Below are 26,897 nucleotides of genomic sequence, written 5' to 3'. Positions count from 1 at the left end.
AAAAATCAAATGACTCGAGGTAGCGAGAAATATCGTTGTCAATTTATAACTCCGAGTAAACATATCAAACGAAATATGTGTCTCCACCATATTTCACCGCGTATCTGAGATTCGTCCGAATCCGAGAGAGGGACGATTTCCTTCCGCGAACGAAATTTTCATTTAATCTCTCGCATAGGCGGCGTGTCCGCGACAACGGCGGCAAGTCGCCCCGGAGAGAGTGGAGCGAGAGTCGTCGGCAGTCGGAGAGCACACGCGTCAGCAATTCTGCCCTGAATATTTGGTAATTTTAGCGTTTCTCGGACGGACACGAGACACGCGCGTGGAGGACAGGAGCCGAGAGGGAAAGAGAGACAGAGAGAAAGAGATAGTCGAGATGCGAAAGAGACAGCGGTCCGGCGAGCTGGGAATGATGTAATTACGTAGTTAGCGGGACCTCACGTAACGGCTTGACATCTGTCTTCTGCCTCGAGAGTCGTTCTAACCGGCATCTGCCGGTGTCGCCCACTTCGTGTTTCAAGGAGCATTTTTCATCCGGCCGGATAGCCGGGCCCCTCGTTATTTCCTGAAAAGATTAGAGAGTGAACGGTTGCCGCGAGGGAATGGAAGGCTGGACAGAGAATGGCGAGCGAGCGAGCGAGCGAGGAGATGATGAAAAGACTCGTCGGGGAGAATCGTCGGTCGCGTCGCTAATTACGTCGCGATCGTCAATGGTATGTGGAAGATCGTTCCGTACGGCTTTATCGTGCGCATTTATCCCGGATTTTGTCGAACGGTTTATAACCGTAAATTGATTTTCCCAAGCATTTTCCGCCAATTGTTCCGGATTATAGCGAACGGAATTTTCAAGGGATTTCCGCAGTGGGGCGAGTACCGGCTATGTTGTCCGTGGATTATCGATTTCCGGGCCGTGTTATTTGCCGCTCGATACACACAGTGTCCCAGGGATATCTTTGTATCTTTTATTCTCTCGTGTTTTCTTTTCTAGAAAATTATCGTTTCGTTGTGCCGGTATAAAGACGCGAGCGCGGCGCGTAAAACCAAGGTTTTATCCCGTGGACGTGCATAAATCTGCTGGACGATCGTGGAACCCGGGTAAAAGCGTTCTCGATAGTCGTTCAATACCTAAATATTCGTATACGACGGGGCGGCGATCGATCGTTTTTCCCTTAGAATGAAGTACCGCCAGCCAACATTTATCTTCGGTGCCGAGCGGTTAGTACAAAAATTAGCTTCTCGTCGCGTTGGTGCAAGAAAATAGTGGCAAGGATGTCGGATCTGCATAATCTTGAAGGAGTTCCGTGCTGGTAAGAAGAAGACGAGGAAGAACAGGGGAGGGGGAGGAAGACGCAGACGGAGAAGCCGAAGAGCGAGAGAAGAGGCGAAGACGATGATAAAGAAGAAAACCAGACGTGCAGGGACAAAACGAGCGGCGCTGAAGAGGATGGGAACGCCCGAGAAGTCTAATCCACATTCATCAGGCTTATAAAACACCGGGAGACGCTCCAGGAAGGAGATACCTACACCTACCTTACCTCCGTCGACTGCCACGTACTCCTCCGACAGCGGCGGTGGCGGCGGCGACGGTGACGGCGGCGCGGCGAGAATAAACTCTGTCTCTGAACTCCGGTAACATCATTACAGTCGGAGACGAGTTGCAAGAAGAAGGGCGCGCAAGGTACGCTCTTTCTCTTTCTCTTTCTCTCTCTACGTTTTCATCGACATTCATATTAAAGAACCGGCACGATAACGAACTTTATTTAGGGCAAGTGCAAGCGTCTGGCAGTCTAATCAGCATTCATTCAACCGATGGCAAAACCGCGGCGAGGAATCCCCCGGTCCCGGTAAGATTACATTTCATATTCTCGTTTCAAGAACTCGTGTAATACGTAAATCATGCGTCGTTTCATTTCGGCGAGAGTTCGCTCCTCTTGATCCGTGGATATTGTAACAAAGGAGGCTATTCTCTTTAAATTAAAAAGAAACACTCCGCAAAATGTGCGAATAAAATGAATAAATAACGTGCCATCTCCGTCTTCTCCGTTTGATTAGAAAAACACCGGCGTTCCCAATGTGTCTTCTCAGCCCTTTATCAGGACGCGCAAAGGACGACGCAGGGTTATTTCGCCTGTCCGTCGCCTCGAGGCGAAGTACGTCGCGCGGGATCGTCCTCGTTACGCTTTTGTCCCCGTGCATTCTTCTTGGCAGTTTGTTTCGCCGACGCGACCAGCGACGCAGAGGACAGCTCGTCGAAGCATCGGAACGGCGCCGCTCGTTTCTGCCGCTAACTGTACGCGACGCGACGTCACGTAGCAGGATACTTTACGAACGAACGGCGGAAACGGACGGAGGACGGGGAACGGACTTGGGGAGGACGAGGCTCGGAATTAGCCGGCTAGCAACGGTACTTTCCTCGTGATCTCGATGGGGTGGAAACGACTCCTTGGAGGAGAGACGACGATGACGACGACGACGATAGTGCCGGATGCGTCCTGGCGCGGTAGTCAGGTGCCGCGTACGTGACGTCTCTTTTTGCGACGCCCTGCATCCGCGTCGAGCAAAAGTTTTCCTTACTGCCGCTACCGTTGCAGCTGTTTCTCTCTTTTTCTCTCTCCCCCTCTTTTCCTCCTTTCTTCATCTTATCGATCAGTCCTCCTCGCGAGCTTCATTCCTCGCACGTTGATACGCTTCCTTTTTTCTCTCTGCCGCCCCTCTTCTCTCTATCGCAGCCGCGGAGATTAATGTACCTCGAAGGCTGTCGCGGACCAAGTTGAATGTCGATGGCGATTATATCATCGTCGAAATCATGAGGCTTTTACAAATGGCAGATTTTTAAATTGCAGTTTCCTTTGGCAACACTATTGTGCAAACTCAAGTTAAATGTAATTATGTGATACATAAAAATTCTCTATTATGTAATTCTAAGAACAATAAACAGAGTAAAAATACGACGTCGATAAATTCGTTTCTCTTCTATACTTTTTACTGACAATAAAATGTATTTCTATACAGATTCACGATATTGATTAAACTTAAAGATCCATCAAATCTTCGCGAATTTCTGCACAAGGAAAAGAAGGTTCTTCTTCAAGCTTCTTTCGCGCTGTTTGCGTAACGACTTTCGAGAATCTTCTGAAACGCAACTGAAATCGTGAAACCAGGAGAGAGAGAAAGAGAGAGAAAGACCCGTTGACCCAGTTACACGAGCGAGCGAGCCTTGATCGATGGCATCGACAGATGTTTTCCGAAAATTCCCGAATTACTAGAACTCGGCGGAATGCGCGGAAGAAGAAAATTCTGCGATCCTCTCGGTCCATTTATTTCGCGACCGTGACTCGATAGAGAGCACATTTAACAAATCTCTCGACCTACGGCATTTCATTCCGGAGTAATATAAAAATGTGTCTTAAATTAAGAATCATTTCGACGCGTTTGTGCATAAGCGTCGCTTCCCATTCGGATATATGAGAATTACAATAATCGATATCCAATCGTCAACTCTCTCTTTCTTCCTCTCTCTCTCTCTCTCTCTCTCTCTTTCTCTCAATAAATCACTACGTTAGACAGGCACTGGCGGAAGCAGAGGAAATGCATAGTCCGCGAGAGCGATCGGCTTTTTGTCGCCGTTATTTTCCCCAGGTCGGCCTTCCAGCCCGGGCCATCTCTTCCGTCCCCGTTACCCGACCACATCTCGGTGTCCTCCGCAACGGCAAAGGAGCGGCCACGAACTTGGCGTGGTAATAATTTCTACGGGAAAGTCGGAACTTGGACCATTCTGCTTTCCATTAGGGAAGAGACGCTTTCCCGAAACTTTCTAGGGTTTTTTTTTCCGTCAAAAAGATAGAACGGGGGACGCGGGAGAATCGGGAGGGTTGCGTCGCCTGCGTGGTGGAACCAACCAAGAGATCGTACATCGCGTACTAACCAAATTCACCGCAGTTAAAAATTCCCTTGGCTAGCCCGTCCTACGGTATCGTCGTTATTAGAACAGTCGCTGGGAGGCGTCGACTGAGTTACGGCGCAATTATGCCGCAGAGTAATACTCGTACGTCAGTCCGAAATGGTCCAGCAGCGGTCCCCCTTCGCTTACGTACTATCCTCGGAATAGGTTTTAAATAAATGGTCCGACTCCGTCGATTCGGTAACGTTCTTACGTGAAATCGCCGAAATATGTATTCGTGTGTGCGAGCGCATTTTCTTTCGCTCCGTTTTATTTATTCTACGTGGAAACAATATTGCCATTCCGCGTGCAACTCCCAATAAATATTCACCCAATAAATATTCATAACCAAACGTATTCGGCAACTTTTCGGTATTTTAAGAGCATTTAAGAAATTAATTATTTCATATTGTATTTGTCATACCGTCGCAGAAAATATTTTACAAAATATTTTAAATTGTGTGTTAATCTCTTTATAAAAAGTTTGAAATATGAAGTACGTTTCAAAATGCTAAATGCAGCATACTGGAAACTTTGCAAAGCCTCTGAAAAAAAATTTCATAACTTATTTCGTAAATTATTTTAAAATTACTGTTAGTAAACAAAAGGACGAAGTCGAAAATTAAGGGAAAGTAGCTTGTATCGAGTGACTGTGGCCAAGTCTCGGATTTTCTACCATTTCCTTTCGCTTTGTGCACTTAGTCGTTAAAGAGGATATAAACTCAGCAAAAAGCGCACGATGAATAAGTCATCAAACCTTAGTATCAAAGCAGCGCGTGTATCCTGGCAATCAAATGAATTGATCAAAAGCAACCGCGCGAGAAAAGGAAGCTTTCGCGGGCCGAATAATATTTGCTTTTAACAGGTGAATGAGTCGCATTCAAAGATAAGCATTTCCCGTTTCATTATGTTGTGAGACGCATAGTTTTTAAATGGTCTTTAAACGGTTCCCAACGAGAAACCTGACATACTTGGCGCGAGGAGGGAACTTAAATGCAAATGTATAACTTGTTATAACACAAGAAGGAAACGACCGTCACTGAGAAATTTAATCCAATTATGCCGGATCATGGAAATGGAATTTACTTTCGCATTCCTTAGAGAATTCGATCGTTCAACGGAGTCGAAGCGGACGTTAACGCCGTGCACTACGGAAATCTTGAAATCTATTGTTCTCCCAAATACAATACTTTCTTTCTCGACTGGCCTCATCTATTGTCTTATTGTTGGTAACGTGCGCGCGGGGCTTATCTCATTGTACGTTTCATTTGGGACTATCAACTCGTCGAACGAATCTCTCTCTCCGAAGTCGGAGGTGTAACCAATTTAAACTTTGCGAGCTGCAGCAACGAGTACATTGTCTATATATGCCGCTATATCGAGAACTTTTTCAATTTCCAAACGGACTTGTAATAAAGTAGGCATACATTCTTTTTAACCAAGTTCTTCATTCCAAAAGAATTGAATCCACGCTCACCCGAATGCTGCTCCACAGCGATTGTACAGATATAATCGGTAAAATTATTTTAGCAAGATATGAGGGGAGAAAAAGGAAGATAAAAGGAGAAAGAGAAAGAGAGAGCCAAGAAACTAGCTTAAGAAAGCGCGAATCATCCTTTACGGCGAGTTGAAACGTCTACTCATTACTTCGCCGCGTAACGAGCTCCAAAAGTCGACATAAGAGAAATCCTCGTTGGAAACTAGACGCCTACAGGGACTACATCCAAGTTTTACTGCGAAAAGTTCCCGCAGGCAAGCGTGCGCGCCGCATAGAATGACGAAGAAGCGAGGCTCGTACGCTTATAGCAAGTTGTTATCGCTATCACGGCTAGATAACTCTCCGAAGTGCATTCGAGTGATCTTCGTAGAGAAGGATCGCGGCGCGGTCTCCGCTGAATCCGCCTAGCCGCTCGCTAGCAGTGATCCATCACGCGACACCCCGCCGTGTTTAGATAAAGTCTTCTCTCAGACTTCTCCGTTCCTTCTTCGGTCTAGGCGACACCGACTCTTTTCTCATTTTAACATTTTCTCGCTATTCGTCCGAGACTCCACCGAGCGAAGAACGATGACGATGATCACGAGTTTCTGATGAGCTGGCGGTATATCGCGCGCCTCTAAGATAAAAACTACGAGAAAGATCGATGGAACGAATTAGTGCGTAGGAAATCTGCGTTGTTAGTCGCTTCTCGAGCTTCGCACCAACGAAATATCATTCTTTCGTCGTCGAAACGATATTGTCGAACGGTATTTTGTATTATAGAGATTGGATCAATTAGTTACGAGGTGCAGCAGACGATCAGGTGAATCGAATAAACGCGTAGCGGAACAAGAATATCTTTTTTTCACGCGAGCGCAAAACGCGCACGGCGCGATTGCGCTCGCAAGTCGAATTGCATCTTAATGTGAGGAACGCAACGCTGTGATTTACGGACGGCACGCTCGGTCCCGTTGCACGCGCGCATAACTTATCGGAACACGTAGCGCCAGAAATTTCCGAGCGAAAGTTGTCCCACGTTTCGCAGGAGGGTTGATAAATTAGGGAGATTATTAGGAACAGGCTGTTGCAAGAACTGTTTGTTGATAAACGTGCTGGGTGCCGTCGTGCTTAGCTTAGCCACCGCGTCTTAAGCCGCCGCGTGATCGTAATGGTAAACTGTAAGCACGTACCTAACGTAAGTCGTAACATAAGGCCCCTCTGCGGCGACGGCGGGAGTATGTGCGGCCTCACGCCGCGCTACGTGCTTATGGCTCCTCATTATAACCGCGGAGAACGCCTCGCGTTCTCCCTCGTTCCCCGAGGATTGTTTTGCCGAAATTGTAAGTGTCGTTAGAGGTGTTATCGGAACTACCGCATGCGAAACGCGAACCGGTACGCGTCAACGAATGGCGATACGTCAACCTTTTTTCGCTCCAAGGAGTTTCCGTCAGTTTGGACCGACAGTTATTTGTGGGACTGATAAATGATAATACGAATGAGAATTCTCATGGAACGATATGATGGATATTCACAAGAAGACGAATATTTATCCCTCGAGTATTATTCGCGACTATATTAGGTATTAATTCTCGATAGGTGCATTATTCATTTCTTGTGGTCCCAATGGAATAGATAAATACAATTTGCAAGCTGTATACAATATTGCATTTTAATTATCAATTAGTGTAGTATTAAATGAGACCAGAGGGTCAGAACGTTCATAGAATCTTAGTGCTCAATAATATTTCTTACGTGATTTTATATAGATTTTCTAGTTTTTAAAATGCAGTTCTTAAATTGAAAAGAAACCGCGAGAGCGGATTTCAAGACCGAAAATAGCGATACCTGGTTTAAAGAATTAGAAAATGTGTATAAAATCACAAAAGAAATACTATTGAGCACAAAGATTCCGCTTTCTCTCGATTGTAATTATTATACAAATCAGGGTCGTCCATCAATTATGAATTAAATAAAGTATTTTTTAAAAAAAAAAAGAAAAAATAATGTAACAACACATCTCTCTGTTTCTCACACGAAACCGTCTCTGAATTACGAAACACACAAAATCGGTAACTTATATCGCACGTAATACCGGCGGCAGTTACGAAGTCGACCCTCGAAGCCACGAGACTCTTAAGCTCCCACACGGCTGATGAAGATTTCCCAATATATCCGATAAAGCTCGCCCCGACCTCCCGCAGCCACATCGGGGGTTATAGTAACACATCACGGAGTCGCGGAAGTTTTACCCCTGGGGCTGAAGCTTTGGGAACGGAAAACTCGAGAGCGGACCTCGCCTAATCACGCAGTCCGAGAAGGGTGCGACGGCGGTGGCGGGCAGCGATGGCTGTGGGGTTCAAGGAGTTGTTGGTGGCAATATTAACTTTGATATTGGACGGCGTTAAGAAGAAACACAGCCAATAACTTCTCGGTCAGAATGGTCGCGATTGGAGAACAGCGCGACGGCGCGGCGCGTTCCCTCGCCGCGAGAAAACACTTTCCCTCGCGTTTTTCAATAATCGTCGCGACACATATTACAATAAAAGCAACCGAGCCGAGGCTCGCCTTCTGTTCGCACTCACTTCGATGTCGTGATATCGCGTGCGTGACGCACTCGTGCGCATGTGTATGTGCCGATATTGAACTCCAGTGCACCCTCCGGCCGCGCATATTGCAGCTATTCCGCTCGTTTCTTCGAGTCCCGTCGTCGTGACCTGTCGTCGCGCGTTTGCCTATTCACGCTTTCGTATCTTTTTAATTTCTGCACCGTTCCCAATCCTTCGTGACCGAGAAACCCATCGGTTGTTTTCTTTTATTTTTTTGCGGATAAAACGATGTTGAACGGAATATTATAGAAAACCGTAGGTATATTACTTTTTACAAATATTTGTTATAATGTATTTCTTCATAGGAAGACTTTTTTTAACAAAAATTCATCAGGAATTTGTCTGTAATATCGAAAGCCTGCCCGTGTAAATAAAACTATGAATCAATCGTTATTCCGTCGAAGTGTATTCCGCAGGGGTATATTGTAAGAGACGTGCTCGTCGATCTATATTAGTCGAGACTACGAGATCGCATCGGCGCACGCTTCCATCACGTGATTCGAGAGCTCATCAATAGTAATTCCATTGCTCAAAGACTGTTAATTAACGGAACACTCCGGATTCATATTCGGTATTCATTTCGATTTTACATTTCGCTGTCGCTCCGCGCGTCACGACATTTTGACGCATTGCGTTTGATATAGTCGCGCGACTTCGTCACGTCCAATCTCCGTTGGCCTCACATTTTTTCCCGAATTGACAAACGGGTATTTCGAAAAAGATAGATAAGTTAAGAGAGAGAGAAAGAGAGGGGGGGGAGGGGGAGATATCGGTTGCACTGTAAGGTAGCAAAGTATGGGTAAATTCGAAACTTTTCGCACCGTCTCTTTGAACGAGCGGCAGGCACGCGGAATCGAGTGTGCAGTCATCGATCCAGAAAAACGAAATCTTGCCGATGATTCCGAAACGTGCTATGGCTGCTACTTTTTCTTGTACCCGTAATTATGTGAAACAATACAAGAGAAAGAGAGCAAGAGAGAGAGATATATATATATATACATATATATATAGAAGAGAGAAAGAGAGAGAGAGGGGGGGCAATGCGCTGCGGCATAGGTATATTGAAAAATTCCAAAGGCCCTTTCCCCGTCTTCGTCCCCGGGTCGTCGTTTCACGAGCAACTACCCTGTCCCTTCCCCGCCGCCTTTCCTGGCCCCCCTCACGACAGAGATTGATGCGGGGAATGCAATTTCCTCAGACTCTAGCGCGTTTATCCTCTGGTGCACCTTTTCTGTACGTTCCAACGATCTCTCTCGCACCAACTTGCGCATTTGTATTAATACGATCGGGGTGGATTCGAGAGGAAATTCTTCGGGGTCGCAGGATTCTAAGCTCACGGAAGTGTGCCGGCAATCCTATTATCTTCGAGCGATCGCGAAGCCGCGGGGTAGAATCGCCAGTTCAGATCTGCAATATTGACCGCATTGGCCGGACAAATGTAAAAAGTACTTAAGAAGGAATGAGCTGAGTTGTAGCTGAACGTAGACCAACAATAACGCGAATTCTTTTTCTAAAGTTGACATCGCGCTACGATGCAGTTGCCGACGAATCTCACTCCGTTCATTATTTTTCTATACAATCATTACACGCAGTTGCAAATCAAACGTACGTGGTCGTAGAATACATTTCTTTTTTATTGCGTAATGCAAAATGTCTAACATAAAAAAATATAATTATCTAACATAAAATTTCTTGCATATTTTATTAAGACGACCGTGTTTAATAAATGAGACCTTTTGATTGCTACTTGATTATATGCTGCATCGGTTTCATTACAAGAAATTTCCCCCTTATCAATTCTCAATCCTCGTAATTTTCGCTATCTATTATAGACATCGGCCGTTGAAATACTCGTCGACTCACGTTACTACAATTAGCGCACGCGCACCCCTTCGCTTCGCGTCGCCGCGAGACTCGCGCGCAAAATCTGGGGTAATTTCAGGATAATTGAGCCGTCACGCGTCACATTGCGCCATGTGTTTGCACATAGCGAGTCCGTAAACAGGTATGCAAATAAGCAGCAGCGCATGAGAGACGATGACCTTAGTTTGCGCTCGATTTTTCTACCTCCCGGCGCGGCGGCGGCGGATTTTATTGCCGACGCTCGTAAACCCGAGGTCTCGCGTCGTTTATTCTCTGGCATGCGAGAGCGTTTTGCGCGCGATTAAGCGCCGCTGTCCGGCAGGAGAAACTTACGGCGACGCATAACGAATAGGGCATAGTTACGCCGGATCACCCATCCGAAAACAACGAAAAGAAGCGACCGCCCGCCGCGCCGCGCCGCCACCCCGTCATCTCGCATTAAGTTCCGCGTAACGTACATGTATATAGCGCAGCGAATAATTAAGCGAAATGGAGTCGGGGCTAGCTGCTCCGTCTGATAAAAATAGCGAGTGTCCAAATTATTATTTGCCGCGACAAAGGATGACAAATTCGGAAAAGGTACTGTCCGCAGTAAGAGAAGTATACGGTTCAATAGTAAACTTGGCTTTTGAAAAGATCCCAGGTATGTCCAAAGTACACTAGTGGTATATACTACTTTACGGAAAGATAGCTTCTTACAACAAGATAACCGGGGAAATTATATCTTGCGGCACAAAGAAGCTCTGTAAAAATATCCCTCCTATCCTTTGAAAATAGTCCACGGAGTCGCGTTCTCCTCCACGCAGAAAAGAAGATTTATTTCCGCGTCTGTACGAGCGAGCACCTTGAGAGGTGGATATTCGCCGGATATGTGTCGGTCAGCGCTAGAATACTAGCCACTATCAAATATTAAAAATGTTTTTGTAACTCGAAAAGCGGAGTGGATCAATGCTGAAGGAGATGCTGAGTCGTTCCGCTATTCGCCCGGATTTATCGGATGTGGGCTACAAAGACGATAATGAACTGACGAGCCGTTCGGTCCATAGCTTTTGCTTTGTCTGTATTCCCGGTTCGACTTCCATCTCGCAAGCTACTCACAATGGATCACTTATTTGCTTCGAACTGCAAAAAGCACAAAAGACCCTTCCATTAATCAGAAACTTTGCCATGTCCCTTTGGTTGTTTTTCCTTACTGGCGGAAGAAACGAGGGCAGGGATTATCGACCGAATTAACTCGCCGATCCGGCGATCCGTGGTGCTCGCAAATACTGTTTTGCAAACAAACACGGGACGTGTTGAGCGTGCATTAAATTCAAGCTGGAAGTGCGCGCACGGTTGTACAGCGTTGCAGGTGTGCCAAATAAATCGATGCAGAAGCAGTCGGTTCTCGGCATCGCGGCACCTTTCATCGATCGCAAATTCGACGCGACGCTTCGCCGTGCGACAAAAGTGCGAGAGCGGCCGAGGGAGGACGAAGCAATACGGCATTGCCACAAGGGACAAACGAGCAGGTACAACGGCGTATAAATCCGATTCCTCGGATCGTGAGACTCGAAACATCGCTAACTCGCGAGCAAACTCCGGCTCAATCAGACCCTTGTTAACTCCGGCTGCTATTACTGCGGATATTGAAGTATTGATTTCGTTCCTCTCTCTTCCCCTGCTGAAAGTTTATGTCGGCATTACAGATTTCATGCCTTCTCTAGTTTCTCTTTCTCCCCCTTTCTTTCTCTCCTCGACAATTTCATCCTAGCATTGCGAGCGTTGGCTCCGATATAGATAGATATTTGCATTTCAATCGGCTGATTAAAAATCTATAATTATGCCGTCCTCGTGGTAAAGATAGATGAGAACTTTCCTTCTGCGCGAGATCGGTTCTCCCTTTTTTTTTTCTTCTTCTTCTTCTACTACCCAGCTAATTCATTGCTTTGTCTAAAAGTAACGTGCCTGTCAGCGAATGGAAATTATATGTCTTCCTCGATGATTGATCTTTGAACTCTTCGTCATGAGAAAATAAATTATTGTCTTCAATCTAACTAGTTTTTGTTTTAAAGGTTACAAGATTTTTTTTTAATATAGAAAAACGCGTTACATAAGAAAAATATTAAGTTGTATTTATCATAAAACAAGTATTTTTATTCTTTGTGGAATAAAGAGAAAACAATATCAGTTATTAACAAATCCTATCTCTAAATAAATTATATTCAGAATGTAAAATATAATGTAGAATCAAATTGCTCGCAAAAAACTACGAAGAGAACGTTTTTGTTAAAGGCAGCTACAACATTATAAATGTAAATAAAATTTCTCTCAGATATAGCAGAAATTATAAAAAAACTAATCCGAATACAAGAAAAAAAAACTTTGAATAAACGAAAATGTTGAGATAGATACAAAAGATTATGTACAAAATATGTATGTAAAACAAAGAGAGAGAGAGAGAGAGAGAGAGAGAAAAGAGAGAGAATGTGTGTGTGTGTGTGTGTGTATGTGCGCGCAAGCAGTGACTAATAGCAGCAAGTATAAAAGAAAATGTAAGACTCGCGCGTGTAAAGGACTGGTAAAATGCGTGGGTTATTGAACAGAGAAAAAATATAAAGACCTTGGTACATAAAGAACACTAAATAATAATACGACTTTTCGTCTCAAGTTTCGATTGTACATGGATTTCTGCAGCCATTTCATCTATTCAATGCATTATCTTCGTCAAATCATGAAGAATGGAAAGGTGATTCGCACTAAGAATTGACGGCGTGCTCATTCTCGAAAATATTGACCTCCCCTCGAATGAAACGGAGATGAAATGAGGAAGGTAGTAACTAATAAAAAGAAAGAAGAATAAAATAAAATTGCTCAGGAAATGTTCTCTTCGATCGTTAAAGCTGATACTGCATTTAATCTTATGTAATTCCCGATGTTTATTTATCGTCTGTGATAGAAAATTTGTACCTTTTATTTCTCATGCTGAATTCAAAATGCCGTAATACATCGAGATGATTAAAAAAATATGCAAAAATGGAAGTACAGAAACACATATCCGAACAAGATGTTTTGAATGTATTGGCACGGTCTATCGAGTTTTATCTTCGAAGCGATTCAACTCGTTATAAAAAAGGATTCCGCATGCAACGAAATTGAATTCTATCTCGATTTACGAATCCATTATCAATTCCTGGTTATATCCCGGCAACTTTATAGAATAATCATTGTCGACGATCTTTTTCACCACGATAAAAATGTATAACAATGCAGATATGCTTGTTCTAGCTAATAAAATAAAAATCAACGTATTAATTAAAAAAAAATAATAGACAATAAATTTTTAAATTTCAGAACCTTTTTTTGTTCAATATAATATATAAAAATATTTTAATTGTGAAAAATTCCGGCATAGAAGTTTTCATGTGTTCCCTATTCTTTTACACACTCTCTCTCTCTCTCTCTCTCTCTCTCTCTCTCTCTCCCAACAAGCTCAAATACAGCTGTAGCGAGAGCACCGAAAAATGGAACCGTAAATATCAAAACAAACGCAATTATGTGACATCGCCATAATTAATACCTCGACAGTCGGTGCATACAATTATGCCTGTTCCGTCGGCGAAGTAACGCAGGTGACGCGTATCTCAAAAAATTTAATCCATCCACGAAACGTGTTGGCTGCGAAATCCGAGTGCTTGCGAGCGACGCGACGCCAGGCAAGCGCGCGACAGCATCTGCACAATTGGGGTGCGATGCTCAGTTGATTAAACGCGGCCCGAATTGTTGGTGCATAACGCCGAATATAATACCAGGGAAACAGCATCACCGAGCCAAGACAACGCTTTCCGCGTCGGCTTGTGTTACTCGTATCACCGTCGCATATCTATCCGCCACCGTAACTGCGGCGATGTCATCTCGGCACGTTGCGTTCCGCGGCAATAATTTCGCGATGATGATTTCTCGCGCGAATAATTAAGAACGACGGACTACTACTGTATTCTCGTCACGGTTTCCCCTTCGCCGCCGAATAAAAGCGCGACGATTCCAAGTTCCTTCACGAGCCAAAGTCGAAGCGGCCTGGACGCGACAAGCCGGAAAATGATGCTGGTGATTCGCGAGAGTTTTACGCGAACTTTGCGCGAGCTAATATTTTGAATCTCTCCGGGATCATCTTCCGAGTGCCGAATTTCCGCACGCCGTCGCATTTCGCTATCGATATCAGCGCGAAAAGTTGGCGCGTTCTCGCACGGCGGCGCCGCGCCGCGCCGATCCTACGATAGTAGTAACACTTGCAAATCCGGCCACCGCCTACGGAATATTAAATTCTCGCCCTGCCGTGCCTCATATTTTTCGAACGTTCTGCGCGCCGCGTCGATAGAATTTCATTAAACGATACAGAGTATCGAATGTACAATACCCTACAGTTTCGCAACACACGCTCAGGGAACGGCTCTTCGAGTTTCTCTGTCGCGTATAATGTATATTCTTGCAAATTTCATAAAACACACGCGTATACGGTCCCGTTTTATACGCCGTAGGCAAACACTGATGTTACGAAATCATAAAACACATGTTCGCAACACGGCAACATGTTCGATACACTTAGATCGCTTTTTGTCTTGATCATAGATGCACTTCTTCACACAATAAAACAAGCTCTCTTCCTACCGTGCGAACGCAAGGCTAGTTTTAGATTCTCGCGATTTCGCATGCGTGAAAAAATATTTTCTCCTTGGCTGTAAAGCATACATTTAACAGCACTCGAGTTAACCGCTCAAAAGTATCAAACTTTAATCCTTGATTCTCGAGGGCATTATACGTATTAATACCCTGTATTTATACGTGAAAAATTATAGCCGGAAAGCGAGTTTGATGTATCTTTGGCCGGATAACTGGCTGAGAGACTTCGACTTTAAAGCCGACCTCATAATAAAGCGCTAATCCTTCGAGCCCTGATACTTCTCGTCATCACGTACCCCGCCGTTTTTTTCTCTCGCATGGTGCCTTTGTTCATCGCCGCATATAAAAGGCTTTGATATTAGTAACTCGAGGGTGGTCACGTTCTGCCGAGCTGGCGTGTAAAACAAACTCGATGCTGCGATGGCGATATCATGCAAGATGTGACCGAGATAGACTATCGAGAGGACGTCGATCGCGAAATGTCGTAGACTCCGCCAAGTATTCTTTCCGGTAATCTTTGTTTCTCCCGTTCTTGTCGATTGAATAACAGGCAAAATCGCCGTTTGATATTTTCATTTTTCTTTAAACTATGATTTAATCTCAAATAATGCATAGTTGCAGCAAAGATGAGCGGAAATTAATTGATAAATATCTGAAATATTTTAAATTAAATCTACTAATAAAACTCAGTTTTATAAAAAAAATTCATATAAAGTTTCGTATAAAATATTCATCTTTCTTTAACGAGAGAGAACGAGAGAGTCTCTTATAACATTAATTAAAAAAAAAAAAAAAAAAAAAAAAATATATATATATATTAAGTTTATTCCCGTATTTTTTCATTAAAGTCTCAAAGTTACGATCAACCTTTAGAGAAACAGGATCGTTTTTTCCCAACATTGAAATCGCCTGATCCGAAAAACGCGGAGTATCCACCCTCCTTGAAGTTGAGATCTCTAAAAACAGCTAATCGCCCTCGCACGTTCTCCCTACCGCGCGCGCGCGTCGTCGTCGTAAAAATATCCAATATGCATTTTACGACGAAAAGAAGCAGCTAACGGACCAGCGCCGTAGAACGCAAAGCAGCTCTTTCTCTCTCTCTCTCTCTCTGCCATCAGTTTTCTGTCTCTCTCAGACTTCGACGTCAAGGCGCTACGCGCCACCGCGATGTTGGCCACATAAAAGTCTTGATTAAAATTTTAACCCACTATCAAGTCGGTCATACGCCACCCGCCGCGTCAAGCATTTTGAAATTCATGTATCCCGATTTAAGCAGCAAATGTATAAAGAATAATAAACATAAAAATGTTGGTGTCTCTCCGGAGAATGCACGTGGAAAAATATTATAATTACAAAAGATACGTGGCAACTCCACCTTTCCTCCCGTGCTCCTTCCTTTTGTGAAGAGAACTTCTCTCAAATCCTTCGCGCTATAACGACACACTTATTTTCGAGGGCAATTTTTCTCTTCCGAATTTCGTTATCATCGCGGTCGTTTTGTTCGCTGTCTCTCTCTCGGCATTCCCTGTTCAATGGTGAGTAGGAACGCGAGCAACGTCTATGTCGTCTGTAACGTTTCACAGCTCGGCCATATTTTTGAACGACCATTTAAATCAAATGACGTGTCGGAGGCAAAGGATTCAGGAGCCGCGATCGATCCTAGGACGTGAGTCGCGCCGATCGTGTTTTACGTTTCCGAATTGCTTAACCCTCGCGCAGTCAGAAAGGGGTTTGAAAATGTTTTCTGAAAATTGAATGTCGCAAAACAAACGACGGAATAATTAATGATAAAGAGCAATCGAACGAACGTACTCGAGGAGAGGGTAATTCGAACGGCGTTCCACGCCTCACAAACCCCCTCTACGCTCGAGGAAAATTGAGGTGTCGCGACGAGGTTCGTCGCTTCGTCTGTGCACGAAACGGAGAGACCCTCTTTAATGAATCCAAAGTAGCTGCTGTTTCGTTTCGCCTTGGCGAATACGTCGCTCGCGAAATGTCCTAATCTGCAAAATGTCCCAAAGTGCTGATGCGGAAGACCGTATAAATTCTATGGGGCGTGAGCCCCCGGAAAATGCAATGCGCGCAAGTGTACACTTGCATGTGAATGAGAGAGACGGACAAAGAGAGAAAAAGAAGAAAGAGAGACAGAGAGAGAGAGAGAAAGATAACCAAACGTAAAGCAGGTTGGGGGGTAGCAAAGTGCGCCGTAAGGTCGTTAACCGTGTTAAATTTAAATCTACCCAAATTCGTCTTGCATTTAAGGTCCTTTCCACCGTCTCTGCCTCCTCGCCGCGTTTGCCCACCCCCGTGTAAACTTCGAATTAACTGGAACAGAGAAAAAGAAACTCCACGACGAGCAATTAAATCGCTACGAGATAAAATTCCCTTTGTTAGCCGACGGAGAACGGGGCAGTCGTTGTACATCGAAGCTTGGCCCGTGTCAGGTCGATAAGCTTCAAATTGTGGAAGAGCAATTGCCCGTGGTCATGCGATCGACCCACATGCGACGATTTCTCACTCTCGCTCTCTCTCTCTCTCTGTCTCTCTTTCTCGATATATGTGAAAGTCTTGATGTTTTCATAGAAACACACATAGGCGTTTCTTATAATATACGAGCAAAATTATTTTCTATGTATTATTCTGACATCAACTTATTCTTATACATAAACTGCAGATAGTGCTAAAAAAAATATTTAAAATCATGAAACGAAACAATATGCATGTGCGAAAGTTCGCAATGAAAAAAGATGTTTCTTGGTAGCAAGAGCGCCAAGATACTCCGTCATCTTGCTACCTCGTTCCGACTGCTTGACCGCCGCTCATAACACACCCGACACTTTATTTCGCGTCGGGTAATATCACTTGGAGACTTTTTCAGCGTGCAGTTGGCAAAGTATTCGTCGTCAGAGGCAGAGGGGGAGGGGGCGGAAGTGCGTCGGCAATCCGTAGCTCGCCATTTGTTTTACGGCACTCGATCTAAGGTGAAACACTTGCGCAACTCATTTCGTCGTACTAATATACCGAACATTTGTTCGCGCACGGGTCAGCGTCGTCGTAAAGCTCTCTCTCCAGAGTTGTTATTCTTCCTTTCTACTAAACTAGATGGAAACTCGCAGTTCTCGAAGGCACGAGGGATAAAGAGGTACAAGAGATAGAGCAAATGCAGCATCGCTTGACGATTTGGCGAACAATCGATCGCGATAATAGTCGATCTTATATATTTTTTAAGAGCAGCATTTTCAATACGCATTTAGCAGTTGCTCTTCAAGATCTATAGCACTGTATTTTATCGAATTTCCTCGCCATACGATTTCTAGTTCTGTTGTACCTTTTCCTGGTATCGGCCCGCTTTTTGTACTCCAAAAACGTCTGTACGCAGCGAAATAAAGATTCACGGGAATACAGATTCTGTCTCGGATCGTCCTCCTTTAACGGACCACTATTCGGCAAAGGAACCTTGCGGAACGCGAGAAACAAGAAGGCGGAGAGAAGAAAAGTGAAAAAGCGTCACCCTCGCGCGAAACCGCCACTCCTTTAACGGTTACGAGGACGATAAAAGAAACTGCCACAATTTAAACTTGGCATACGTAAGTAGAGTTCTCTCGGACGATTTTCCGCTTCTTGAAGTGACTAAACTTCTTTCTGTTCTCTAATACGCGGAGAAAGCGATTCCGGCTTTTCCTTGCAACGCGGATCATATCCGGCTTCCATTTTGTCATATACCTACCCATTTATTTTGTAATTGCGTATAACGTTCAGGACTCCGTGTTTTCATGCCTTGTCCTATTATCTTTCGTCTCGTCGACAAAACTCGGTAAAATAACGAGATAGACAGCGACGGCAGCGAGGCCTAATTCTTATTACTTTTTCCTCGTCGCTCATTTTTTTTTTTTTTTTTTTTTTTTTAGAGGACCTGCTCGTGGTCCTGATGCCACGGACCGACGAGCATAACGAGCAAATGTGGACGAGACGAAAAGAAGCGACGACGAGAAGAGGGAAGGCGGAAGAGGGAAAGAGGACGCACCGTCATTTTTCTTTACTGGCGTTTAAGCACGTAGAGCCATTAATTTGAAGCTTTTTTTTTAAGCGCCACCACGATCGACCGAGAGAATCGTTAACCATCACCGACGCTCTCCGAGCGTAGGGTCCGCGCGATTTTTAAAACAAAGTTAATAATGGGCCAAGACACGGATGGCATAAATTTGATGAACCAATCGCATTTGGGATGCAGTCGATCTCTCCGGGCGAGGATCGACCGCGAATGAGAGAAACGAGATCATCCCGCGAGCTCAATGAATTTCGAAGGCGTACGGGTTATCACTAATAGCGGATACCAGCGGCGAACAGCGGCGAACAGCGGCGAACAGCGGGTCCATACGTTTTCTCGCGAGCACGCGAGACAGTGCATTTCGCATGCGTCGTATTCATGCATATGTATTTGCATAATAGACGCCTGCAAAGTCATACGTACGCGTTGTACGTGCGTGTACATATTTACATATGTATGTAAATGCACGCGGTATAATATGCATTACCGATCACGAGCCATGCCGCGGCAGTTTTCAACGAGCTTACGGTTCGGAGTTCCGAACCAAAACTGCCGCGCCGGTGTATCGCCGTTGTAATTGTTATTGCACGCCCAGCGGCTTTATACCGTTTATTATGTTAAATTACTATCTATTGCTAAATCACGTTATCAGTAGAATGATCGGGCAGCATAAATTTTTTGCTCACAGACCGATTATGGTGCATGATATTAACAATAATTGTTAATAAATTTGTGAAACATTTCTAAGTAAAATCTAAGACACGTTAAAATAACGAATATGGAAAAACTGTATAAAAATAAAATCGATATTCTGAACAGAGACGTTAATAATCCTTTGTGCTTGATAATTCCGGAATACCTAGTACATTTTTATTAAGTACATTGGTATCAATTTTCATTAATTAACGACTACATAAATGCTTTTTAAAAGTACAGAATAATGCTAATAATTTTGGGCGAATTATTAAGTACATCTTATTAAAAATGTACATCGACTTTTTGCTGAATTTGAATTTTCAAATTTTAATTTATACAATATATAAATTCAATTATTGAATTTAGGCTGCAGGTAACGTCCAAAGGGAATAATAAAAGTATATACACCGATTGTCAATAATTTCAATTCACAAAGAAACAAAAAGACGATTTGGCAGACAATAGCATAAAGAAATTCGCCGGGAATAACTTTAGCCGTGGATTCATCGCTGCAATCAACGAGAGTAAGAAACGAGGTGAGAGTGGCTTGAACTCGTCCACAACCAAGTTTCCCGGATGGATACTAACCTAAATACAAATCTCCACCATCGAAGGAGAGAGGGAGAGAGAGAGAGGGAGAGAGAGAGAGAGAGAGAGAGAGAGAGAGAGAGAGAGAGAGAAGTCTGAGCGCGAAACTTCTCGGTGTGTATTAAATTATGTCGTACGACGCGGTTGGTCTCCAAAGTGGAGTTGTTTATATTTATCCCTGGACCACCCGGCGTTCCCCATTCAGCAGCAGGATAGCCTCACCCTCAGTGTAACGGAGGGGCGACGGTCTTCCTCGTAAACGTGGTGGGGGTGTCGTCGGGCCATTTCGCGACGGTGATGCTGACGTCGACGACAACGACGGTCACAGTGCTTGGGAACTTTTCACTTAAAGCTTTTTAGCGAGCTGCAATTTTTAGTATTTGTCGCGCTTCCGTATATTATCCCGGCCGTCAACGGCAACCAAAAGTTTTCCGCGACAACCGATAACTCCGAACCGTTCCAAAACGCAAGATCTTCCTATCGATCATCGCTATCTATGCTGCGATTTTTCGCACGGCTGATGAAATTCAAAGAATCTGATCGCGAGATAAGTTCGACAAGCAAATAATGTCTATTAGACTGATCGTCACATTCTTGATTTTCTAAAAAAATTTATACAAAGTATAAAAAAATCCAGTGTAAGAAAAGATTGGATTCGCCATAACGATTCGTTATAATGATCGGAATCTCAGAAAAAAATCCTATATTTTTGGAATAGAAAATTATAAAAATATTTAATTCGTTAGGAATTTAATTATTAAGATGTTAGAATCTCGGGAAACATCCTAATATAAGAATAGATACGCAATACGAGTATGGACAAGAAATGCATGCAAATTGGGAGTGCACTGGTTGCATAGGCGAGATGGCTATTTTCGACCATCAATCGCTGATCGAGTCAGTGCAGGTCCCGTAACAATTTACGCTCGGGCGTCCCTATCCTAATTGAGAATATTGCTGGAAATTGGCTGTAAATTCATGCGTATCGTAGAAACCAGCAATTCCCGGCAGTTAATTAACCGGATAAAGCTCTGACGCGATCTCGCACATTTACGCTGATCCTTGTTACTTGGATGCTCGGCTGCTTGGTCACCTAGCAAATCCGCGCGCGCTCGAAACCGGAAGCCCGTAACGATGGACACGGTCAGTATTAGCGTGTATAATGCACCATGGCAAATGAGCATTTTATTAAAACATCGTTAACGTATCAGCAGTCTGTTAAATAATACGTTAAATAATAATTCTAATGTAACCATATCTGCGAAGAAAACTATTTTTTGTATAAACAGTTACTTCAATGAGAAAAAAAAACATTTGTTGAAAAACTATTTAATCCGATAGTTTAGTTCAACTAAACACTGAGTTGATTCAACTGCCATTTAGTCATACAAAAAAAGATATAGTTCATTCATATCAATCATCAACATTTTTAAATCAAGAATTAACTAAACCAACTTAGTATTTAGTTGAACGTATCGGACTAAATATTTTTAGTTTTTCAACAAACCTTTTTTTCTCAGTGTTGGGGTAATTTTAAAAAAGATCATTATAGATCGTATATATTTACAATATTTTAAAAGCTTTTCATTCAATACAGAATAACAAATATTTCAACAAAATCGTTATTATAATATATGTACCAGATCAAACGTGATAACATTTACTGAATCGATTCGATAAGCGCAACGGAACAGATCGCAAAACGAAAACTATCTTTTATGAAATGTATAAACTTTGTCTTATCATTTATACGACTTTCCAAAGCTCAAACTGCATCTTCAAACTATCGAGTTCTGCAATCGAAGATCGGAGAAACGAATGGGCATCTCGAGTTTCGGTATTCGATTTCGCCGCGGTAATACGAGAATTACCAATCAGCGCACCGTGGCCTTTATTGGCGAAACACCGGTTGCTCATTATCACGATTTATGCGTTTAATATCGTTGCAATTGTATTAAATAATGAAATTTCGAGCCTGGGGATGAGGCGCGGAGGTGAAAATGGTTGCGCCGGTGGAAAAGGGACGACGTCGAGAGGGGAAACGCGCGGGACAAACTGGCCCCATGTGTGTTTGTTCAGCCGTGGAGAATAATGTACACTGGGAGGCGTTAATGAGATTTAAAAATAATGGTGATTACCTGCATTACTCATTAGGTATAACTCGTGGCGACGTGCGCTGTTGCACGGCGCTACACCGCGCGTTGCGACCTACCCCAGTCCAGCGGCAATTCCACGTTTTTGGTCCTTCGTCTTGCCGCGCCCTCCCGCGTAATGCGCGATACGCAAACGCGAATCCCACACCGGGGGCTTGGCAGCACAGAATTACTCGCGGCAAAACAATGCCGCGGAAGAAAACTCATTATACCGCTATTACAATCCCCTCCATCTCTCGCCGCGGCGGTGCAGCGCGGCGAGAAACCTCCGAGTCCGGGGCTTTCTTAGCTCGTGGGAGATTCGCCTTCTCCTGGCACAGCCAGGGACATAAATCGAAAAGCTGAGAAGAAACACCGATTAATTTAGAAATCTTCGTGGCAAAGCCGATACGGTCGTTATCACGGGGAACGGAAATTAATCGAGTCGATCGATGCACGCGCGGTCATGCGTCCCAGCAGCAGCAGCAGCAGCAGCAGCAGCAGCAGCAGCAGCAGCAGCAGCAGCAGCAGCAGCAGCAGCAGCAGTGAACAAGCTAGCAAAGATATCGCGCGCAATTACGAATTGCCCCAGATGCACTATTGTTTTCGTCCGGCTCTTGATACTGCAAATTCAACCGGACACGAACGGGCATTCACGGCATCGCCGGCAAATCGCAATTCCAGATATGCCGGCGAAGGACATCAAATCCGCGTTTGCTTATTGTACCCAAAGTGATGTACAACCACGGCGGAGCCGCTAACTGGCCCGATCCTCGACTTGATATATGCCGTTCCAGGGCGCTCGGCACAACACTTATTCCCTCTCTCGCGTCCCGTCGCCGCCGCCGCCGCCCCGGTGGCACGGCGTTATTATGCCCATAATTCACCGGCGCCTTGACGCTTTGCACACCTCGCAAAAATATCGATCCTTATTGAAGGAGACGCACTCCTGGCCCTGATTTTCTCCCCGCAGACGCCGCCACCGCCGCCGCTGCCTGTCCTGCGATGGAAGAAAGAGAAGATTGTCCCCTCGACGACGACGACGTCGGGGGTTGACGGGGCATCTTCCTACGTCGTCGCCCCGACGTGCTTTCATATATGATAAATGGTCATTGAGAAAACGTCGGCTCGGTATTCGTTTCATATCGCAATCCACGTATTCGTATCAAAAGTCGACTGTGCCAAGCGAGATTAGATTGAAAGGTGATATAACGACGAGACGCGCGGCTATCCACGATACCCTTACAAATAACAAAATTTTTATTTCGAACGAACAAATGATAAATGCAGATACATCGAATACGGGATCAATAATGAACGTCACGTTCCCTAGTTTTAACGCATTTCGAAAAAAAAAATCTATCTAATTTCGAGACAGAGTTGTAAAAATATAATTCAGCGTAATTTTGGAAAATTTATTGCATGTGAAGAGCTGCACAGCTTTTAAAATTAAAATCGCGAAACTTTTTATGATAATTTCAAGTGCAGTTTGCACGCTCTTGCAGTCGAAGATACGTCGTGCTGTACCGGTAGCGCTATACACGTTCGTCGATATAACAAGGTCGACGCGCCGGAACAGCGGAAAGGATTGGTGTGGGGAGGGGAAGGCTGTTGCGGGAGAGTGGAAATGGGGTTTGGGACGCGCGAGAGGTGGCCAATGCCGTTTTATGCATACCGAATGCATACCCACCCATTCTGATGCATCGCATGCATGGACAATTGATTTATGGCCGAAATAAACCGCTCGCCTTTTCGATAAATAGAAAACCCCCCGTAACACCGAACGAACTACTGGATCTTCCACGCCAGGCATTTCGCCCAATTTATTAAAGCTGTATTTAACGCTAACGTCTTTACGTAAATTCCCAAAATTTTTCAAAGACTTGTCCTTTTAAATCGACCAGTCCTGGACTTTCGCTCAATTCCATTTAAATTCGATCATTTAAAGGATTGCGAAATATCAAACCCAAGATGCAAATATTCATCTCGGCTGTTAAAATAATAGAGATCGATAAGAATGAAATTATATATAATATTTATAGTATAAATTACGTTTTGAAATGGATCTCTTGAAATAGCTAAAAGCGATATAGGAAGAGAGACAAATATCCCGTTTTATTTAGAGATTCGATCGTGAAAACTAACGAAGAATAATCTAAAAAAATTGTTCGACGATATGCATGTGTTTGGGATATGCGGCACTATTTATGGCGAGCGGCTGCTGCAAAGTTCGGCGACACTTTAATACCGGTATTTTATCTCTTTCTCGCATGTTTCGCGAAATTCTCTATAAATTTTTGCGCTGCCGCGCTGCCGAATGTTGCGGAACAGTCGGCGACCGTGCGCTTAAGTAAAGGATTTATCCACTCTCTCGACTGAAGTTGCGCTCGGGCGAAAGAATCCTTGGATTAATGGCGTCCTACTTTCGACGCGGACACGGAAAGAGGACGTGCACACGAGGAGGATCGAGATAGGGCGGAAGATCGCAAACTAATGTCGGAGGGCAACGAGGGACAGCGACGGAGGCAAGGAGGGGGAGGACGAGAGGAGGATGGCGGCGGCAACGTCGTTGGTTGGGAGAGGGTGCGAGGGAGGATCGGTCGATTGTAACGTATATTAAAATTCCAATATCCAGACTTCGGATAACTTCTGTCGTATATCATGCGAGCCGAACGCTGCGAACTAGCCTTCTCCCGGAGAGGTGCACGCTCTACAAACTGCTAGACCTTCGCCACTTGAAAATCTCGAATCGACGAGCGTCCCCGTGAAGACCCGTATAAGATAAACCGTTTTATGCGCAAAGTTACGGCAAAATGCATATTCATCGGTGCTTCTTCTCCCTTTCTCTGCGCGCGGGGAAGATTTCGAAGGTAAAACTTCGAAGATGAAACTGGGAGTATCAAGGGGGTAAATCGTCGCTATTGTCCTCGCCTCGTTTCATGACTTCTTATTAATAAAACTGTACGCTCGATTAAATTTAATCGGCCACGATCGTGGCAAATGATAATTACTATTCATTAAAAATTACACTGTTCCAGTTATGATACTCCGCGCCACGATAACGAGACCGAACAAGTAATAAATGAATGGCCCTTACATTACAGGACTTGGGTGTAATTTTAACCGTCGCGAATCTTTCAAATTTAATGTCTCAGAAGACTTTATTTCCTTTCATATTTCACGTCGAACGAACGAAGAGGCGCAAAAATTTCGAGATTTATGGTACGTTAAAGCTAATTTTTCTCAAGCCTCTTGCTGATTAGACGACGTTGTTTCGATCGAAAGTGAAGCTGTGCGCCATCAGCCCCTTACTCACTCTCGATTCTTCCTCTCTGCATTCGGCGGCGCCGGTAGAAATCGGATGGAATTAAGGATCGCGCTCACAATGGCAATGGCTACGAGGCCGTTCCGATCCTTACAATAGATGTAAGATAGCCGCAGAGCCTCTCTCTATCCTCGGGAGTCGTAGGAGTGTCCCGCCGATAGATTTATCGTGGTTTTCTTGCGAGGAGTTCCTTCTTCCTTTGCGGCTATCTGCGATCTATGCCGTGCCCTTTTCTCCCCTCGTGTCTCTCTCGTGACTTCACCGACTGCCGTTATCGCCACTATCGGTCGCTGCAATGCCCTCTCGCCCTTTGCTACGACCGAAACTCGAAAGCTCGATTCACCAAAGAGATCCGCAGAATTGACAACTGGCGGCATTCGTATTCCTCTTCCCTCGCCATTCCACGTTCTGCTCGCCCCTAAACTTCTCTACCGTTCGCGTCCATCGAATTTCCACCCGGCTCGAGAGATCCCACATCGCCTCCGAAAGACTTTCGATCCCATTTTCGTTATCCCATCTCCAGACGAGAGAGAAAGAAAGAGAGAAAAAAAAGAGAGAGAGAGAGAGCAGTCTCATTTTTGTACTTTCTCTCTCTCTCTCTCTCTCGTACGCGAATCGAAATTTTTATGGCCTGATCCGCCGACGCGATATTACGACGCGTTGATGGCGCAAAAATAATAGAAAAAGACGTCTGGCTCGAGCTACACCTACACACACGTGATATGCTAAAACTAATGGTCTACACTTACGCATGCATAACGCTTTCTCACGATAAAACTGACACGTATTATCGTCGTAAGAAAAAGTTTCCGAGGCACGATCAGAAGCGACAGATACGGACGCAACGAGGCAGCCGGCGAAACGAAAAGACAGTGCGTGTTCAGGGCGCGTGAATCGCATAATTACAAAATTCTACACCCGTACGACCGAATGCGGTTTCCGGTCAAATTGTCCGCGAATCCGCATAAATGTGGCACGCACTCATTTTGCGGCGCAGCTCAGCGAAACTCTACTGCGTCGTCCGACGCAACTAACCACCGCTGATGTCGACGCAATATGTTCATTATGCGTGCCCATTGTCCATTCATACCACCCAGCAATATGTAATTGCTTTTGTTGCGGTCTCACGAATAGAGCGACGCAGTCCAGCAAACTCGTATTTATCTAGAATATGCAGGCGTTACATGTATAGCGGCGTAGTTACCGCGCAGCGATTCCGAATGATGGATCGACGTAACGAGATTTCATCCTCGTCGCAACAACAGTTTTGAATCAAAATTTTGGAAATCATTCTCCCCCTCATTGTCCCGTCTGTGGTGTTTTCAATTTAAATCTGCAAGAATATCGAGAATCACGCGCGCGCGCGTTTTTTAATTCCTTAATCCTACGGATTTTCATTCGTGACATTTACATTTAGGCCGAAACAAATTTATCTCCAATAAATCGGAGAACGAAAATTTTGTGAAATTTTGCTAAAACAGATTAAATTTTCTATCGATTTGCTGAGTTATCGGAATATTTCCATCGTACGCGGAAATATACGTGCGCGCGTTTCGAACAACC

The 26,897-nt window shown here is 44.4% G+C and overlaps 1 protein-coding gene and 1 long non-coding RNA gene across 2 annotated transcripts in view; one reads left to right on the top strand and one right to left on the bottom strand.

The window, feature by feature from the left end:
* LOC105205406 (E3 ubiquitin-protein ligase MIB1) overlaps nucleotides 1-26,897 on the bottom strand; it is a 380,051-nt gene that overhangs the window by 270,840 nt on the left and 82,314 nt on the right. The window lies entirely within an intron of this gene.
* LOC120358321 lies at nucleotides 577-19,385 on the top strand. Its single transcript, XR_005575285.1, has 2 exons — nucleotides 577-1,844; nucleotides 18,454-19,385. It is a non-coding gene; the product is annotated as an uncharacterized LOC120358321 (long non-coding RNA).

This window comes from Solenopsis invicta, chromosome 7 (assembly GCF_016802725.1).
Source record: "Solenopsis invicta isolate M01_SB chromosome 7, UNIL_Sinv_3.0, whole genome shotgun sequence".
Classification (NCBI taxonomy): Eukaryota; Metazoa; Arthropoda; class Insecta; order Hymenoptera; family Formicidae; genus Solenopsis; species Solenopsis invicta.
The sequence above is the reverse complement of the archived record's forward strand: the minus strand, read 5'-3'. Positions and strand labels throughout refer to the sequence as shown.